This window comes from Corvus moneduloides, chromosome Z (assembly GCF_009650955.1).
Source record: "Corvus moneduloides isolate bCorMon1 chromosome Z, bCorMon1.pri, whole genome shotgun sequence".
Lineage (NCBI taxonomy): Eukaryota > Metazoa > Chordata > Aves > Passeriformes > Corvidae > Corvus > Corvus moneduloides.
In genome coordinates, this window is record NC_045511.1 from 66,067,811 (window position 1) to 66,082,343 (window position 14,533).

Consider the following 14,533-nt stretch of genomic DNA (forward strand, 5'->3'; position numbering starts at 1 on the left):
ATATAGCCTTTCACCAGGGGCAATAAGTTTGCAGCGACCTTACTAGCAGGTCAGATGGGATGCAAAACAGGCAGCACTTGCTTCAGGCAAGGGCAGTGAAGGTTGAATACACTCTCTTGACTGATTTATATCTGTAAGCCAGGAGGAAGATTCATTATATACCCTCCTGAGATGCAGGTGAGCTGTTGGGGTCCCTCTGGGGTAATTGCTGGACCATGTTGTATGTCACTAGAAGAAGCCTGAGGGCTGAGAGTCATCAAATGATAAACTGGTGAGAGATAGGAGGCACAGTCACTGCTATGAATGTGTACGTTGTAGAATATGGGACCAGCCTGCAGGTACAAGTACCCGAAGATGTCATGTCCCAAAGCTCTATTTCCTGAAGTGTCACAAGAGAATCTGATACATCTGGTATTAAAGTGATATACAGGATTATAAAATACTCAGGTTGCAATGTCATTTGCATCATGCAAGTGGTTAAAATGTCCCAGGAAACAAGTTAATTCTTAGCATCAGAAAACAGGAAAGCAGTAGTAATTTTCTTAGATTAGATGGAAAGATGCAACTGAAAATATCCTGGTAACATAAGAGGAAGTTCCCAAATTGTTAATGAGACATCATTTGTCTCAGATGATAATAGTGCCAAAAATTGTTAACACACTGAATTAGCAAGACTATTTTATAGTCTTATATCCCTGCTGGGATCAGGACTAGAGAATCTCCAGAGGTCCCAGACAGTCCCTAGAATGTTGTGATTCCTTTTCGCCTAATGCTAAAGCTATTAACTGTTTCCATTCCCCTCTTTTCCCTGTCCTCTCCTCCCCAAAATAAACAGATTTGATAGTCACATCTGTCTTCTGGGTTTAGTGAGCAATTATAAATTAAATAGAAAATTTGAAGACAGATGAATAACATTTTAAACTCAAAAATATAGGGCCTAGAAAGAAAACCAAGGCTGAAAACAGTAGGTTAAAGCAAAAAGACTCAAAATGAGATTACTCACGCCTTGAAAAACGTGTCAGAACATTTGAGTGCTAAATCAGGGGAAAATGAGACAGCCCTCAATGGGCCCAGTTGGTAAAGCTGAGACCAGAGGTTTGGGTTTTTTAAAGAAAGGCAATGTTCCCATGTAGACAGAGGGCATCCCACTGAGCCCCAGTCATCTGCTTTGCTTGTTGCCAGCCCAGCCTTTGAGATACTGACCTAACTGCTTTGTTCCTTTTCCTCCGCTTGTCAGACTGGCCACATCCAGGTATGGGGGGAAACCCTGAAGGCATGGCATCAGGCAACCAGAGCAGTTGACCTGGTGGGTCCTTGAAGTAACAAAACTGCTGTTGGGTGCAGGAGTCTCTCCTCCGATAAAGGCATCGCTGGGATGGCTGGAGAAAGAAAGGGTGAGTCCCACCATGCCATCTGTTAAAGTGAGCTGATTGCACTGCTGCTCTGCTCAGTGCTGCTGCCAATGCTCTGTTAGGATTTCTTGTGACTGTACTATGCCAGATCTTAGCCCAGGTGATAAAGGCGACCAAGAGTAAAATCAGACATTGCCTTTAATTCAGCATTTTCTGCTGTCAAAAGAAATGTATGGTTCCTCATGGGTAGGTGCTGGTTATAGGACTTGCAAAGAATAGATGGCACAGGATTCCTAAGGAATTTCCTGATTGTTAGAGAGGCAAATTCTCATGGAATCCCACTTCTGAAGTCAGTGGGACCAAAGTAGCTGGGGTTAAATATGCAATTTCTTGCTGATGGTACTGGTGGTATGTGAGATCTGTCATTTTCCTTGTGCTAAGAATAAAATACAAGTGGCTTTGACAGTCTTGATTAAAATCCCACCCTGAAGCAAGTTCAAACACTTGAATTTGTGTTTTCTCCCTGTCCAGTCTCTCAGAAAGGCCACCTGTTCTTTTATCATTTCTCAGCTATCCTGGATATTTTGGCTGTGTTGGCCAAATGAGAAATGTCTTTGCATGAATCTTCTGTATACTGAAAAGATGCAGAACTGAAGTGGCTGTAGTAACTGTAGGGAAACTTCATCTCCACTTGTTGGAAATATATCCATGACCTGGAATAAATGCTGCACAGGATAAAATTTCTGTGATCAGCTGTCCACTGCAAAACAGACAGCAACAAATCTAACGCAACAGCATTCCTTGCAATGAGATTTTGTTGTGACCAGATGTCCATGATAGTGAATTTACAATGAAGAATATGCAGAAGAGGACAAAAATCAAAATGGCATTCTGTTATTCTTGACATTTAAAATCTATTTACAAGGAAAAAAATTCTCTGTGGGAATTAAAATAGGAAACACTGACATTCATCATTAAATTTTAAAAATTAACACTAATAATTAGAGGAATGTTAAAAGGGATCATGCAAGTGATTGATGCAGGCCTGGCACACCTCAATTCTCTTAAGATAGCAAGATGACTGGTAGACCTGAAATGCTCTGCCAACACTACTTTAATCAACCTGCCAAATCCAGCCCTTCTCTTGCTCTGGCATCTGTGCCTAGCCCAGTAGCCAAAGAGTGGATGCTGCTGCCTTGTGCAGAACAGCGCTGGAGGGTACTTTGAGGACTTGGTTTGTGACCATTCCTCCTGCACAGCAAGACGTCCTGCTTCCCTCTGAAGAGGTGGCTGGAAAGTGGAGGGGAGGCAGTGAAAACCCTGATCTGTTCTGATAGCAAGATTTATTGATTCTTCAGAATATTGCGTTTTACGGTGGTCTGCCTTTTCCAGTTAATGCAACTTGAATCTGAACCTGGAAAATTTACAATGCTTTTCTAGATCAATAAAAAGCTGCCCAGAAGTACATCGTTTATGCAGTGACCAAAAAATGGAGAAAATACAAGGTTAGGTATTTCAGCAGCCGAGCAAGGAATAATAAATATGCTTTGGAAATGAAGCCCAGTTTTTCTATGGAGTGATCCAGCTGTTTGAGACATCAAGAAGAGATCACAAAATATGCTGTAGCCTACAAATAATCTTGTGTAACTGCAGACAAAAATTTTGAATAAGAACAACACTGAAAAATCATTCTTTAAAAAAAAATCTACATAGTTTCTAAGGGAAGACAAGAATTGACCCTAATAGAACAGCTGAGCTCTGAGAAAGAAATTTCCACATAAACATAACATTTTCCACATAAAACACCTTTTAGACATCCTGTCTGCTACTTATACATTAATTTTTCTTTGCCAGTAGGCCAGTCTAGGTGACTTGCCTAGTGTCTATCATACCTCCCTTCATCCTCAAGGCTGTATCTCAGGATCTGAGAGGTAAGGATACCTGTCCCTTGAAGGCAAGCTATATCATAATTGTCTATTATGCTTTGTGATGTTTTCTTTTTTTAGGGAGTGGGGTTTAGATGACAGCATTGCCTGAGATGTCCTGCTGAGGCAAATTGTGTGCAGTGTTAGTCACCACAATAAAAGATATTAAGCCTTTATAGAGCATCCAAAGGAGCATCATGAGGATGGTGAAAGGCCTTGAGATAAGGTTGTATGAGAAGTGGCTGAGGTCACTTGGTCTGTTCAGCCTGGAGGAGACTGAGGACAGACCTCACTGCAGTCTAAAACTTCCTTGTGAGGGGAAGGGAAGGGGCAGGCACTGATCTCTTCTCTGTGGTGACAGTGACAGGACCCAAGGGAATGGCCTGAAGCTGCGTCAGGGGAGGTTTAGGTTGGATACAAGAAAATGGTTTTTCACCCAGAGGGTCATTGAGCACTGGAGTAGGCTCCCAGAGAACTGGTCACAGCACCAGCCTGACAGAGTCCAAGAAGTGTTTGTACAATGCTCTCAGACATATGGTGTGATTCTTGGGGATGTTGCTGTGCAGGGCCAGAAGCTGGACTTAATGATCCTTGTGGGTCCCTTCCAAATCAGCATACACTGTGGTTCTACAAAGAGCTGTGTAGATGCAGCCTTTCAGTACTTAAAATAGTTTTATATAAAAGATTGAGAAAGATTTTTTCACATGGGCAGATAGTGATAAGACAAAGAGGAATTATTTTAAACTAAAAGAATGGATATTTGTATTAGATGTTATGGGGAAATTCTTTACTGTGAGTGTGGTGAAGCATGGTAATAGGTTGCCCAGAGACATTGTGAATGCTGCATCCCTTGGCAGTGTTCCAGGCCAGGCTGGATGGCGCTCTGAGCAACCAGATCTAGTGGAAGATGACCCTGCCCATTGCAGGGGTGTTGGAACTGGATGATCTTTAATGTCCATTCTAACCCAAACCATTCCATAAATCCCAGGGACTCCATGCTTTCTTTTAGTTCAATTCTTTTCTTTCAGCAGGGTTTCTTCTCTCTCCCACTCCCTCTTAACCTCGATCAGCTGTATGTTTTCCTAGGATGCCAGCTTAACTCTGAGATGCATGGATGACACATAAATGCCACTGTCACTTTGACTTTTTTCTCCAGAAATGTGTTCCAAACATACTGTCAAGCCCTCAAAGCCCTCTAACTTCAGGTTCAACAGAGATACTGTTGTTCTGACCAGTGCCAAGGTCATTAGAACTTGTATGAATTGGCATGTAGCTAGCAGATCAACCTAAGTACCAGTGCAGCAGCTAGGTGTAAGAAGGACTCTGCCACTGACTTCGGGCCCATTTTTTGTGTTTCATTGCTTTGCTACTCTTGCAAGCTGGGCCCATTTAGGGGAAACCAACACATTCTGCTGCACTCAGGAATGAAGACATCCATCTGTGATGTGTGATGGGGGCAACTGCACACAGCCTTGCCACTGCACACTTTCAGAGCTTTACCAGTGGGGTAGTGGGCAGTAGGCAGATGATTTGCATAACTGTGGTTGCCTTCCACAAATTACTTAATCCAGTTTAAGGTTCCACCTAAAACACTGAAAAATTGTGCAGTCCCCAAATGGTTCTCTCAGGTAGAACTTCCTTAGCTCCAAGTCTGGGTGTAAAGAGGCCCTTTTAGGAATATCTCCAGGAATATCGGCAGCAACAGCATACAAGTAGTCTTATGTTCATCCCAGTCTCCTCCTGATAAATCCTTCCCCTTGTCAGGGGCACTGGTACAAAGCATCACAAGATGCATGAACTTTTTTAGACTACAGCATTCTTTAGGCTACTGTAAGATCCTGAGTGGCTAGTGTTTAATGAATTGTTGAAATTAAAGAAAAATGGCTTTTTGCCTCTGTTTTGTAACATGTTATGTCCCAGCACTGCAGTTTGGACCTTGTTGCTAAACACTGCTGCGTTCTGGAACTCACCCAGTCCCCATCTGGCTTCTGAAGAACTTCATGCAAGCACCTAGGGCCCACTGAGGAGAACTGTGAGATACTGTGAGCAGTAAAAATATGACGAAAATGACAGAAATGCTTATAGAAGAGTCAACAAAAGAGTGTGTTAGGGAAGCATCAAGAGAGTCATTCCCAAGAGGCCTCTTTTTTTTTGTTTTGGTGAGTGAAATGTGCTTGTCAATCTAAAGGCACGTTAGGGTCCTCCAGAACAAACTTGTAATCTCGGGCATTTTATAGTTTTCCATCACTACTTTCCCAATACAGGTGCAATGGATTGCAAAGCATTTCACAGATGCCAAGCCCCTGTGATTCAACCCTTTCGCCTGACATTCTGCAAACAAATGCGTTCATTTTCAATAAAGGTCATAAGTTAAAGGGAAGCTGGAGACCTGTAAAATGAAAATGTATGCTATCTGAAACACTGCGCCAGAAGCAATATAGAGCAGATATTGGTAATGCAATGTAAACACTGGATGCAAGTCCAGTAACAGAGCTAGAAAAACAGTATTTCAGTCAGCAAAACCCTGAAAGAAGAACTGGAACTGTGAAAAAGGGTTTTAAGCTTGTCAGCCTCTGTTTTGCCCCAATGGTTTGAAATTGCAGCAGCAGGGGTTCTTGTTTACAAAGGACATCTTTCATCTCCATGCTTCCAGAGACAGTGAAAGGCACCACACACTCATTTTTTGTCATGGACACTTTGAACAGTGAGGCAAATCAGAAGGGAAGGTGTAGCAAGGGCCTTTGTGAAAGTAAGGGTGAAATGCTATGGGATAATAGGTAGTGAGCTGAAAATGAGCCTGTAGGCCACTCTTTACAGAGCCAGATCTGCTGCATTTGTTGCTGCTTTGTGGTGGAGTGGCATTTCCCCAGGGAATGCCATATGTATGTGTATGTGTGTGTGTGCCCCTGCTTTTCTTATTCAGCTTTCTCAGAAGTAGCCCACAGATGACAGCTGAAAGGCCCTGGTGAAGATCCTGGTTAGTGTCCCAGTTCTAACTGGGGATGCTCACTTGCCAAGCCTAGAGTTTATTTAAAATTTGATCTAGAGGTTACTTGCTGTTTATTAGAGATTATTTGCTGTTTATTAAAGGTTAGACACTATGAAGTGTGCATTTAGACTCAACTGAAAAAGTTTAGTGTAGAATTATTATTTGTCCTTGGTTTGTAAAAGAATGTTGGCAAATCTTCAATTTTACTTGTACAAATGAATGGTAATTGTGTTTGCTGTGTTTCAGTTGGGATTAGTAATACTTTGTGTTTTCATCCCAAATCAGTCCGAATTAACTTCATTCTCTCAGTGATTAAACGGTTACCCCATTTCAGTAGTGTCACCTATTGCTTATATATTGGATGAAAACAGAGACTCCCCCTCTTCTTATTTTTGCACATTTCTGCCTCTGAATCTGAGCTGGTGAGTGGAAAAGGTCAAAATGCCAGCAAGATTCAAACTGGTGTTTGTGTTCACATGTACATATGCTGAACCTTCCTTTATATCTGCTTTCAGAATTAGCATTTCTGTATGTATGCAAGGGCCAGCTGGGAAGAATCTGACAATGAGTGTATAAATTTGAATGAATGAATGAAAACACACGTGTCTGTATGTTCCACATACAGTTTTAGAGGCAGGAGTTTAAAAACTAATAGTGAAAATAGAACCTTAAGGTAGGCAGAAGTAGCAAGAGGATGGAGACAACCTAATGTGATGACTAAAAAGAACTGCAGAACTGCCATGAAACAATATCTGTGGTACCAAAGCTGACTTGCAGGGTTAGGGTGAGTGATGGCAAAATTACCATGGGTGGTTCAGTGTGTAATGAATTTCAGGTTTTTAATGCTGCGTCAGTGATGGAGTATATTATTACATGGCCAAAGGGGGTTGATATGAACAGTGATTAAGTCTTATAACCCTTCAAGCAAATTTAGCATTAGAGTTGCAACGTGCCAAATCTGTCACTGAGTGTTACGCTAATCTCCCATTGACTTTTGTGGCAGTTTCTCTTTCAAAGTGATGGCAAAAGGCCAAGGGCTCTAAGGAAGGTGGCAACGTCCCAAAAAATAATGTAAATGGAAAAATAAGAAAATTTTGTTATCAAGAAACTTTAGGCATGTTGGGATTCAAACTGTTCTGCTATCTTTTAATGTGTCTTTGTGAGGCATACTCTTGGAGATACTCCAGTTGTGAGTGTCTGCAACAATGGAAAGTGAGCAAATCAAAGATTCTGGGAGATGACACTAAATGTATTGATGGAGAAAGAAACTAGGACACCAGAAGTTAAGCACAATGCTACTGAAATGAGAGCGAGGAGCATCTGAGAAAACTTTAGAGTTTAGGGCAGGAAATAGGAATCATTCTCATGTTGCTGCATCCAGGCACTGAGTGAAAACTGCCTGGGCAGTGTCTGCTCTGAAGTTTTACAGTACAAAAGTTTTACAGTACAAAACCTTGGAAAATGCTGCAGCAACAGGCTTAAGATCCTCCCTTTTCATTATTTTGGTTTTGAAGCTTGTCCTGAGATACTCATTATCTACTGGTTTTGTTTCATGGAAGGAGGGCCTCCATTGCCCTGATGAGCTAAATCAGTAGAGTTCAGGTGCTCCTCTCACACAGAGTGCTTGGGTAGACAAGCATTGTTTCATTACAAATCCATGGTGACTTGCAGTTTCCTATTTTCTTGCATTGCTTCTGACGGCTGTGTAGTTGATTATTTAAATGCCCTCTTATTAGCAAACATTCTCTTGTGTTAAGCAAACAGACATCAGCTTTATTAAATATAAATTTCTCTATAAATTTGGGTAATTAGAAAGCCATTAGAAGCATAGACAGCAAAAAGTATGTTAAAAAGCTCATTTAGCAAAATGGGAATATTATAATAATCATTACAAAATGAGGAGAAGAGGTTTGATCAATTTTGAAAGTCCCTGATTGACTGAAAACTAATGTTTTTGTGCTCCCTAGAGTAAACATGCAAAGAAATAGATCGTGGTTGGAAATTATAGTGAAGACACTTGAAAGTGTCTGGTTAGGAAAGAGAACAGAGGGAAGAGAGGAAAGTGGCGCTGAGAGGATATGAAAGATGGATTGAACAAAATTTAAAAATTAAACACAGCCAGCCAGAAGAAAACAGCAGAGATGAGGAAGGTGCCACTTATAAAACCTGAGGCTTTCCTGCAGGCAGAGACCATCTAGGAGGCTGCTGGAGCAGAGGGGGTGGTCCTGTAATACATCACAGAGCTCACCTACTTATTTATATGCAAGTGATGAATTCTGCTCCTCTCTGTTGTTAGGTGATGAACAAGGGGATCAGCTGTCACCTGAAATCCACACAGGCCTGTGCAGATATTATGTCTCCTGTAGTCTTTCAGATCTTGATATTTTTCCCACCCAGGATTTTAAATGAGATTTTTTTGGACATGGAGGAATACCTTAAGGAGTGAATAGTGTCAGGGGCTTCCATTGCTTATAACAGAAAAACTGGAAGCAGTATCTTTGTGACCTTACATTTTGTGGGACCTCTGTGTAGCCAAAGGGGTTCTGCGGAGTATAAATTAGCAGAAATATATTAGAAAAATATAGATGGGGCCATTTCTGAAATGTAATAAAAATAGGGGGCCTGAATTTTTCAGCTCTGTGTTTTGCTTTTGACGCTCATAGTAAAGCATCATGTTTGCTCACAAAAACCCTAAAGCTATGAAAATGCAAATGAGGAGCTGGGATACCATGTGCTTTTGCAGACAATTCACTTTCACTGCTGATATGCAATTGGAAGCAAATCTGGGCTACCAAGTCTGGTTATCTGCAGGACTGAGAGATCCTAACATGCTTGTGATCCTTCCAGCTCATTCATGTTTCAGAGTTTAGGGGATGCTTCTCTGTGCTTGGAAAGGAACAGCCTTTATAAAAGCTTGGTGGGGTGATAGAGACGTGGGTTGGCAGAGGGCAAACTGACTGCTCAGGGTAGGAAAAGCCCTTTCCTCTGGAAGCCTGCTGCCCAAGAAGCCATGGGCCTAGCTCCTCCTGGGAGAGCAGTTTGAGTCCAGATACGAAGTCTGAAAAGAGGAGCTGTAGCAATAAGAGGAAAAATGGCATAATCTCCTACATTTTTAGTCACCATTTTGTTTTAGGCAGCTACTTACAAATATTATTTTAAGAGGGGTTAGTCAATATATTTGTTTCCTTCTAAGTCAAATCTGAATAAGCAACTCATGCATTAAATATATTAAGACTTCTAAATTTTCCATTAATCCTGTGAAAATTCTATTTTCCCTATAAACAAGCTGTGTATTATAATAATAAATAAATAATGTGCTGAAACCTGAATTCGGGTTTCTATTACTCCCTTTCTCTCATGAATGCTCACTTGATACACTTTTAATACACCTCTCAAATACCATTATTCCTATGAAACTTTTACGTGTAGATTAATACATTTAGAAAAATGTGGTGTTTGTGTGTATATTGTACATACATGTAGAGATAGCACATGCATGCAGATACACATGTTAGTTTCTCTATGTAGCACGTATATAAAAATACATATAAAGAACAACAGTGCAAGTGTACAGTGTTTATGTTTAGCATGGCTATAACAAAGCCACTATTATGGGACAGAAGGAGAACCATGAACAAACTACTGTACAGGAAGCAGCAATTTCATCCACATGCATCAGGCAAATTCTCACTCTGTGAAACCCAGTGCTATCTTGAACATGCAGGTTTAGGAGGAGGCAGGTGGTGAGTTGAACTGTGCACGGCTAATGTACATGAACACCCTCTCAGGTTACCCTTGCTTTATTCTCCTCCTCATGCATCTATTTGTTTGGGGCAATTGTTTAATTCTATTATTGGTGGAAATATGTTGGCCTTGAATACTGCACAGCTCATGCTTTCGTAGGAAGACCCAGGATTGAGCCAGAGAAGGACATTTTCACCTGTGTGAAGTAGTCACTCTTGTTTTCTTTCAGATTTCTGCAACACCCACCACCAAATAGTTTACCCTGGAATTGAGCTAGTGGGTAATGAAATAACACAAATGAATAATGATAGTAATCATAAAGTATACCTGAGTGTAAATGAAGACAAACTGAATAATTCAACAAGAGCTTTTTTTTTTTTTTCCCAAGGAAGCTACATGCTTCTAGCCAGGTGGAAAGTGAACAAAGGCTTGTGACCTCTGTGTGAGAGTGTCTCTGCTCCATATAGCACAATGTGCTTTTTTATTACATTAGTAAACCATATTTTCTTCATCCTGGCAGACTTTCTTGAAGACTGGGAAATTAAGAGGTTTATGATTTTCATGTGGCTATGAACATAGGCTGAATTTCACCAGAAATTTTTATGCCCAGTTCTTTTGCAATAGATGTATTCTCTGAACTTTCCCAGAATATGGGATGGGCAGCATCCCCACAAATACACACATTAGACTAGGAACTGACCTCATGTCCTCAAAAAAAACCAGGAAACACTGCCTGGAAATGTCAGGCTTCCAAATTCGCACTGACCCCTGGGTGCACAAACCAGGGAGCCTGCAATACACGATGTATCAGGCATCACAGCAGAGTGATAAGAGACTGCCATAGCCTGGCACTCTTTTTCACACTGTTAGAGACTCAGCATGGATCATGGTGGGGGGAAAAAAGGCTATTGTCCAGCCTGGCTGTAGCTGCAGGATGAATACAAGGGAGATGGACAGGGGGCTGCACAGCCACTGGGGCCTCCCGTGCTCCCAGATGTGCATGGGGCTAGTGTGCATGGATGTGTGGTAACACAGAGCAGGTTTCCATACCTTCCCCTCCTCAGTCTGTACAACAAAGGACAAGCCTGACTTCAGATAACTCAGAGGGTGGGGAAAAAGGGATAATCTTGAAAGGCTGTAGGGTAAAATGTGTCTAACAGAGAAGATTGATGTGCAGTGGGGAAAAGGTGAATATAGGACTGCAATTTTTCTTATCTTTAGAATCACATTGAAACTATTATAAGTAGGTATACTGCATGTAAGATCCAGGAAAATGACCTCACTTCTGAAGGGTTTTTCTGTTTGTTTGTTTTGGGTTTGTTTTTTTTTGTAAATGAGATGGTTTCTGTGCTACAGAAGCCACTTTGAAGTTAGTCAAACTGTATATAAAAGGCTGACACATGCTTTATTTTAACATGTTAAGCTATTCTATATTTACAAGACTTCATATATAGTGGGCAGGATGCTGATCTCTTCTCTACCAGCACACATCCAGAATAACTCCACCAGCTTTGATGTCAACACATGGCAATGGCAATTTGACAGTGCAGTGTGCTCGTTTATTTACCAGCCATCACCTACATCCCAGTCAATTCTGTGTCCTTGGGCCCAGGCTTTGCACATGTGCAATGCTGTACACCCCTGATGGGACCTCTGTGCCTACACAGAGCCTCTCTGCCAGCTTCTCAGCAAGAGCTGCTCCTGGGTACATCGGCCTGAGCTGCTCTACCCATACCAAGCTCACTGGCCCTGCCTGCTGTGGCAGATGCAACCATCATCAAAGCAAAAGCTCAGTACATGCTGTAGTGCAACCTCCAGACTTTTGGGTGGGGCTTTTTGGGGGGGGAGGGTATGCATGGAGGTAAGATGGCACCAAATAGAAGAGGCTCCTTACCAAAGAGGAGATTTTAATGTAGCAGACAGCTAAATGCATATTATCTTGGTTCAAAAGGCCATTATTGTCTGAAGGCCTTAAATTCTGAAGAGCAGGGATCAGTCAGTTCTTCAGAAAATTCAAAGTCAGTTCAGAGCCTGCAAGACCTCCTTTTTAAAAATTCTGGCAGATGGATTTTCTCTGCCCTGCATCCTAGATTTTTCTGAACCTCTTCTGGCAGCTCACTGTAGTCTCAGAATAGCATCACGAAGTGGAAATTCAGCACTGTTTCTTATTTCATGAATAAAGATTTGACAAGTGATGTAGCTATTAAGATCGAATCCAGTCTCATCATGATCCTTTCATGAATTTTCTGACCCGACTGCTGGTAAACTTTGTCTGAGTATGCAATTAAATAGTGCCTGCTCAAGGGATGGGATTAATAAATTAGTATATGACAGTGCAATGTCTTTTGAAAGCAGTGCCCAGTCTCACACTGATGTGATTGGCTCTGGACAATAAGACAGTGGCAATGTTTTTTTTCTGACAGAAGAAAGACTGCTCTGTAAATCTGTTTCATTCTAGTGCACCCAAATGCTCCCTGCCTCCTCTTGCATCCACTGAAAAGCAAGTTCTTTTACGTAACTCAATTAATAAAAGATCTGGCCAGTATTTTGGAATCCAAACATTTCGTTTATTTTCTTTTAATCCAAAAACATGTCACAGAAGCTGTAGTTGCTGTGAATCAGTGTGTTACTACTGAGATATGAAGCATATGTGCCTGTGCCTTGAAAGAAAGCACCACTTCTTTGTAGATGTTTCCGTTTTGTGTGTTAAAGCATTTTAAAAAATTAATGCATTAAATATAAAAGGTAAACACCATTTATCAGTAAAACACAATATGATCATCCATTTTGACAGCCAAGTGATGTCTCTTACTTATAGGAAGATCACTGTATGCATCCAACTTTTTTTATTATTGCATTCCCAGCATTGCTATCTGGGGCAGGAATGTGAAACTCAGGGAAATGAAGACGTCTGGGTTTTAGCAAATTACATGAAAGGCTTTAATACATTGGTACTGAATAACGAATCATACCACTGAAGAGTCTATTAATGGGCTCCTTTCCAGTGAGAGAAAATAAGTCCATAAGATAGTGATTATAGAAATAAGAGAAAAGGACAAATACTATGGTCTCATCATGGTTCAAATTTATCACAAAAAATAAACAAATAGACTGTCTTCTTTTTAAAAAGGAAAGGAAAAAAATACTCCTGCCCATAAAGACAGGAGTATGAAAATGTTCCTTTCCAGGATCTCAGTTCATAAAAGCATGACTGCTGGGTATAAAAATCAAAATTGCATAGAGTGACATGGCACAAACATAGGAAATTCCATCGTCAGCCTCCTGGGATATCATTACCCTAATGGAGGACAAGATCAAAATGGTCTGGATTGTTTTTTTGGAGCTGTACTCATGGCATCCATCCAACGGCTCCAGCATTACCCAGGATGCAAATTAAAGGGGAGCTGTCAAATATCTTATGGAATCTTAAACCATTGTTTTGTGTTAAAAGTCTATACCTATACATAGTAAGCTGTAAGTCACTTTTTTTTTTCGAATGTTCATATCAAGCATGCAGACAGCCTTAAACCACACTTTAGCTAGCTCATCCATCACTAGCATATCCATTTTGGGGGGGTTTCTTTTGGTTCGGTTGAAAAGAAAGAATAAAAATTATGAAGGATTTAAGTTAAGAAAAATTATGTCCATGGCATATGCCCCTTTTTTCAGTAAATGCAGTCTTAGCAATAGAAGGAATAGAATATTTCTTCCATATTTATATTGCTACAATAACATAAATTCTATATTCTGTTCTGTAAATGCATTAACAACAGAAAGAGGGCTAAGGGGAATCTCCTTCCTCTTTTGGATGTGGGGGGAAAGAGTTACAGCTCGAATCCTGTGTCCAGTTTTGGGTCACTCACTGGAAGAAAAGACATGGAGGTGCTAGAGCATATCCAGAGAAGGGCAATGAAGCTGGAAAAGAGTCTGGAGCACAAGTCCTGTGAGGAGCAGCTGAAGGAGCTGGGGGTGGTTAGCCTGGAGAAGAGGTGGGTCTGGTTTGGGATGGGGTGTGAGATGTGGCTTACCACACTCTACAACGACCTAAAAGGACGTTGCAGGGAGGTGAGGGTCAGTCTCTTCTCCTAAGTAACAAGGGATAGGACGAGAAGAAATGGCCTCAAGTTTTACCAGGGGAGGTTTAGATTGTAAACTAGGAAAAATTTCTTCACTGAAAGGGCAGTCAAGACTGGAACAGGGTCCCCAGGGTAGTGGATGAGTCACCATGCCTGGAGATACTTAAGATGTGTAGATGTGGCACTTAGAGAGGGATGTGATTTAGCTGAGGACTTCGCAGCATTGGACTTAGTCATCCTAAAGGTCTTTTTCGACCTAACCAATTCTGTGATTCTATGAACATTCTATGTATTTTCCAGTTTCAGGTGTATTTTTCAGCAATTAGATGTAGACTACTAAATTGATATTCTGGATATCATGTGTCCTGATTACCAAATACCATGCTTGGACATATGCTTGGATTATAAATTTATACATTGTGTCTCAGACTGGAAAATACAAGTGAG